The 6411-nt window shown below is 48.7% G+C and overlaps 1 long non-coding RNA gene across 1 annotated transcript; it reads right to left on the reverse strand.

The window, feature by feature from the left end:
* Positions 1-2085: 2085 nt before the first annotated feature.
* LOC132086811 (uncharacterized) lies at positions 2086-6153 on the reverse strand. Its single transcript, XR_009420442.1, has 3 exons — positions 6071-6153; positions 4913-5317; positions 2086-4185 (listed from the first exon to the last, which is right to left on the reverse strand). It is a non-coding gene; the product is annotated as an uncharacterized LOC132086811 (long non-coding RNA).
* Between the last annotated feature and the right edge of the window lie 258 nt (positions 6154-6411).

Here is a 6411-nt window from a genome sequence, read left to right on the forward strand (position 1 = left end):
TTACTACCCTGGTCAGTTATCACAACGCTAGCTGGAGACGGGAAGTTGATTATCTAAGTAACTTCATATTAAGAAAAGCAAGTTTTAGAAATCACCAACACACCCCTCCTCTTCTGTCCCATTTTAAGGTATAAGGCAATATAGATAAGGGGTGTAATGGGGGCAATTTAAATGGATTTTAAAAATTTCATTGCTGTTTTGCAGCCTCTAAGTGCACTTGTATCTGCCTTTATTTCAGAAATAGTTTATTTCAAAATTCTTCCTTAAAATATGCAGAGCCAGGTACAGAGAGCTTTCTCTGAGGAAGACATTTTGTAATTATTTTCTTAGGTGCCGCATTATTAAATGCGTGACATACGGTTTCTAACATGTGCATGTTTGAATCCAGCACCTAATTTTTCATAGAAAGAGCGTTTAGATTTTTTTTAAAAAAATACTGCTTGTAGCCTTACACCTGCTTTATGCGAAAATCCATAGGCCTTGAATTATATGACAATCACAGGTAGCACATTTCAGTTTACCTTAATGTGTAATGAAAAGAAAGAAGAGTAGTTTAAAGAGTAAAACCAGAAGATTGCTCTGTTTTTTTTAGTCCAGGAATGTTGTTTTTAAACGAACAACGTCATTCAACTTAAAAAAAAAAAAAAATAAAGCCCATTCATAGAATTTTTTTCTTTTTTGAAAGCTCAAGTGCATGCGTAGGTTATGAATGACTTACCTGAATGGACATATCGGGCAAAAGTTATCCCTCCCCAAAGACTGTTACGCATGTATTTTTTATAATAAAGATTGGAGTGTCTCTTACTCTGTGCCTGTTTCATCACAAATATCTTTTAATTCTTTGCCCTTTCTAACGTTATTCCCAGCGGTACTCCTCGCTCCAATTTTACTCCTACGCTCACATGTCACCCAGTAAAAAACAGTCATGTGCCTACACGTAAAACGTGTGAAAAAATAATACCCTCCCAAAATGGAAATCGACACGGCCATCCATCAGATTAGCTTACCACATATAGCAGCAATCCATTAAGAAAGCACCATTTCTACACATTTTTACGAATAGCGGGTGCCGGGGATTCCCGGTCCGCGGACGGATGGGATTCCCATCTCTTTCTTTAATGAGCACACGTGAGCGCAGGTGCAGCTGTCGCTCCCTTGAGGAGCCGCATTAGCGTGTGCGGGAGGCAGGCAAAAGCGAGCGTGCGTCTGTCTGTCTCTCCGTCCCTGCAGCGCATCCCGCATCGTGCCCCGCGCCCCGTGGTGGCTCACCCCGCAGCCCTGACGGCACGGGGGCAGCCCCCGCCCCCGGATCAGCCCCGCCAGGATGCCGGGGGTCCCCTCGCAGCTTCCCTCGCCCCCTGCCCTCCTTGCGCCGCTTTTCTGCGCGGCGGCCCCGCGAATCACAGCGGTGTCTTTTGTGTCAGCCCCCGAGCTGGAGGGGGGCAGCGCGCCCCTTCCTGGCCCTGCCTGCTCCTCTGCCGGGGCCACGGGCACAATGGGGGGAGCTACGTGTCCCCTCAGATCCCGCCACTTGACACTTAAACGCGGCGTGTGGAGTACGAACAATCAATATAGCCCCTGCCCCTCCTCAGCCGCCCCGCATACACATTGCCCAATACCGGCCTAATATCGGATTTACCGCTAAAACCAGAGGCGCCTATGTTCCACTGCGCATCTGCCCGGATCTTCCAAGGTGACTAGAATGCCACCGAAGTTGGCGTTTTCTTGGATTCCCGTCCAAGGATAGATAAACAAATGAATATATAACAGAGCTAATAATGCTCTGATTTGGGTTGGCCGCTGCATGAGACAGATTGCTGGGCTGTAAATAATAAATGCCTGAAATAAATCCTTTTCTCCATATTCTCATTCATTTCCCCCATCATCCCTTTTTTTCCTCCCCACCAATGCTTTTAATACCTATCCTTCTCTAAACCAAGTATTCAGCATTATACACTTAAATTTTCTCCCACTTCTCTTCATCCCTGTCTTATACTATATGTAAATAATCCGAGCTGCATATTGTTCTACACATAAACTTTATTTTTAGAAAAGTGAAGGTGCAAGTACAGTGGGTATAGTAAAAGTATTTTTTCATTTTCTCTTTATTTTCTCTCTACTTTTCGTTTTGTTCTTGCTTTTTTATTTCCCCTGCAGGACTGAAATATTGAAATGAAAAAATGCAGAACGTCAAACAGATAATATTTGGTGAAATAATTAAAATTTGGCATGACAATTTTTTTTCCTGTAAGAGAAAAAACTCCAGAATTTAGAGTTTTATCTGTGCATACACACAAACACAAACACGAAAATCTATTTTTGTACACACAAGCTTCCAGTGAGTATACACCCTCACTGTGTACCTCCTCTAGAAATAATAATAAAAAGCCAATGACCATTTTTTTGTGGTTCAGAACATGTCTCCTTATTAGAGATACAAAGGCAGAAATCAAGAGAAGAAGAAGAGGGGATGGAAGTTGTGTTTCTTTTATCCAGAATTCATGTGATCGCTGAATGTTAAGGTCTTCAGAGGTTGAAGCATATCAAACACTTTGTTAGGTGGGTTTTGGCGAGCATGAAGAATGCCAGCTTCAGCTCCAGCCCGGGATGACTGGCCAGAGAAGCCGACTCTGTGCAAGGCATGATTCTGGCTTGCGGCACGGGCTGAAGAGGAATAAACCAAATTTCCTCGATGTCGTTTCTGTTCTTTTATTTGAGTATTCAGTTTATATCTAGGTGTAAAATAACTGACCGAAAAGACAAGGTTTGGAATGCACTGCTATCTCTCTGTTTCCCATGAATTTGGTCCCTAGCAGGGGAGTGAATTAGATTTTTATTTTTTTGCTGTTTTTATGGGTTGCCTTTTTTTTTTTTCCTGTTTCAGACCTTGTTATATTTTGATTTGATTTTAAATTCAATCTGCAGGTACGAAGTTCATATTTACCTCTCCCTCCCCGCCTAGTGTGCAATGCCTGGGCAGGCCGGACTCCACTTCTGAGCGGGAAGAAAAGGCGGGACGGAGGCGGGGTTCCTCCGTGGGATCGGTCCCGGGGAGAAAAGGCGGGAAGGAGGCGGGGCTCCTCCGTGGGGCCGGTCCCGGGGAGAAAAGGCGGGAAGGAGGCGGGGCTCCTCCGTGGGGCCGGTCCCGGGGAGAAAAGGCGGGAAGGAGGCGGGGCTCCTCCGTGGGGCCGGTCCCGCCGGGGCCCGCTCTGCCCCGCGCCCGCATTCCCCCGGCGGCGGGGGAGCAGCGCCCCCTCCCGGTGCCTGTCCGTGCGCAGCGCCCACGCCGTGAGCGGGTCCTGCCGTCCGTCTGTCTGATAGCCCGCTGTCCTACTGATACCCCACTGATACTGTACAGGACGTGCCCTTCCAGTGCTGTCCCATTGATACCCCTGGCCGCCGTGTATGGACTGTGCTCCAGAAAAATGTCAAAAATAGTAATTAAAAAAAGTTAAAGTGGTAGTAAAAAACCCGAAGTATTGAGATATACCTAGCGGGAAGAAGCATGCTCCGCAGATGGAGCATCCCTCGGGTGACAGGCATTCTCGGCCCTCCGCCCCGTCTCTACTCCTCGTCCCCAGAGGGGGTGGGGTGTGGTAATCATCGCCTCCTTCCCCTACCTACACCGCGCTTCGCATGTTGTTTGCGGCGATCAAAATACGGTGTCCGTCTGTGGGGTCCGTCTGTTTGAAGTTGGGCTTATGAAACGCAGGGGGCGGGAGCTGCAATATCTCAGGGAACAACAATATTTTAGTGTTCGTCCCTGCAAAATGGCTCTCCGCTCTTTATTGAATTTGTACCGGGGTTGCGTGGAAAGACCTCTTTCTCGGAAGCTCTTGTTAGCTTATCGTAGTAGGCTTTTATCTTCCCTCGATTCTTCCTTCTTCTTTTTAATAAAAGTAATGAAAGCGAAAGGTTTGATGTTACAGAAATGCAATTCTTCAGCGAGGGAATGGCGGGAAAGAGCTCTAAACGCAGCAGGCTGTTAGGAAAAAGATGTACTGCCGGCAAGTTAGAGGTCGTGGTAGATTGGATTAACCGCGTCTTCTTCTTCTTTTTTTTTTTTTATTTTTCGGTTTCTTTTCGATTTTGGTAGTTCATTGGTGGAACTTTCTCCAAGACGATGTGTTTCTATGATTGACTCTTTTACATCTCCTCTTAGGAATTTGTGGTATTCTCAACAGGCTGTGAACAAACAGAAGAGTAACCTGTCTGTCTCTCATAGAACGTTTCTTCTGCACCTCCAGGAAATTATTTCAGAAAAATTATAAGAACATGATGTGTTGTGTGTGTGTTGGTGCTTCTTTTTAGCTGTTTGGGGTGGTTTTTTCTTTTTTTTTTTTTTTCTTTTTTTTTTTTTTCTTTTTTTTTTTTTTTCTTTTTTTTTTTTTTCCAGTGGGGGCTTTGGGTTTATGTCCATAAAATATTTAAATTTAAAAGCAGTGTCGCTGCTAAATGCTGTTGCAAAATCACGCGACACATGTCTTCCCTTCACGTGTTTTAGCTGCCGTGCTGCATGTGCCTATGGGTACAAGCAACGCACACGGAAGGAAATACACAAAATTCGGCTACATCTACCACCTAGTAAAACCCGAGTGTAAATTTCTCCTCCCGTCAATAGGATAACAATTTCGAGTTATTTTTCTTAGCATAGGCATCTCAGCCAAAGGGCCGAGTACATTATCTGAGCGCCTCCTTCACTCCGGGCGGTGGGAAAACAAAGATTAAAAGCAACGACAAAAGCGACGGGCTGCAGAGGCACTAGGGAAGAGTGGAGGTGGCCTTTACCCGTTTGTCCTTCTGGGAAGGGTGTTGTCCCTCTATTCTGGTAACACCTCAAATTGCGATGATTGTTTTGACCCCAAAACGACGGTTCTCACTCATTTTTGCCCTCTGCAAAATTCGTCCTTACCGGCGTCACCGCGTGCCCACGCTGTGCCGCGCCTTGCAGACGAATGGACGAACAGACGGACAGTGCTGCTGGCACCGATTCCAACGCTGCCGGAGCACCAGTCCCCCTAGCCGGGACACCAGCATCCTCATGAAAACATCGCAGTTTGGATGCTTATACGCCTGTTGACAAAACGTTTCGGAGTTCTCCCAGCGCATCACCCGAATCGAGCATCGAGAGGAGACCTTATCGGGCAGCCCGTCCCACACCCGGGGCATCGACCAGGACAGAGACGCAGAGCCCCTTGCCATCATAGCCCACTTCCTCTCCCGTTTTCTTCTCCATCTTTTTAGTAGCAACAGGGGAATCGAGAAACAGAGCTAGAGTGATGCCAGACTGCTGTTCCGTTGTGGGACCTGTGGAGGTCTGGCGGGAGAACAGTTTTAAAGCAGGATGCAGGGCTGTCACCACACCTCCCTCTGACCCTTGTGGACATCAGATCCCCTTTTTAACCCCCACGAGGACGCTGAGGGGGAGAAGACAGACCTGTACACAAACCTGTACCTTGTCCCCTGGCGCAGGCTGTGCCCCATTCTTTTCCGGTACAGACCGGCACACCCCGAAAAATGAGCCCACTACCTCGTTCCAACACCACTGATTTTGATTTAATCCCGAGGGACACTCGGGAGAGCAGAGACGGCCTGTCTCTGCTCTCTAACTCCCCATGCCTGTGCGGTACGATACTCAGAGTGCAGCTATGCCACGGACAGCCGCGCGTGTTTAACGAGGCCTGTGGTCCCATGGGCCCACATCAGCTGATCAGGTTTGAAATCCAATAGCTTCCCCTCACGTGAATAAGATTTGTCACTGGCGGCAAGAAATTAGGGGGCAGGAGGATGTTAAGGAAAAAAGGGCTGCGGCGCAGGGAATCCCTCCGTCCCGAAGGGATGCCTTCCTGGATCGCCCCTCTCTTTCCGTTCGGCCCAACTTTTCCCCGCCGCGCGTTATTTCGGAAGGCAGAGACATGAAGATGTGAGAGGGGACGGGGAACAGGAGGGTTTCCCCGCCTTGCCCTCAACCCCGGACACACTTTTCCCGCCTCGTGGTGACACAGCACGGCCGGACCGCTCCGAGCTCCCCCCACATCCCTCACCGGGGGCTCCCCATTACGGTACTGACCGCGTGGTCTCCGTTCCGCAGCCACCCGCCGAGCACCATCATTCGCAGAGACGTCAGGAGAGGCTTCTTCAGACCAGGCCCTCTCGGACGGGCGGGAAGAAAAGAAGAAGCCACATGAGGAAGGAGGAGCAGGTTGTTTTTGGAGAGAGGAGGGTGGCCACGAAGGCTGGCCCACACCGGACTGCGGCGTGCCTCACTCCCCCCCTTTGCCCCGGTATTTCCCACTCACTTACCTCCCCCGTTCCCGTTCAGCAGCGCAGAAACCTCTTTCTAGGGGGCTTTCCTTGCGAATTCTCTCCAGGCATGGGGAGGAGTCAAAGCTTAGCCTGTGGGCCTCAGGA

The sequence above is a fragment of the Ammospiza nelsoni genome, chromosome Z, assembly GCF_027579445.1.
Source record: "Ammospiza nelsoni isolate bAmmNel1 chromosome Z, bAmmNel1.pri, whole genome shotgun sequence".
NCBI classification, from domain to species: Eukaryota; Metazoa; Chordata; class Aves; order Passeriformes; family Passerellidae; genus Ammospiza; species Ammospiza nelsoni.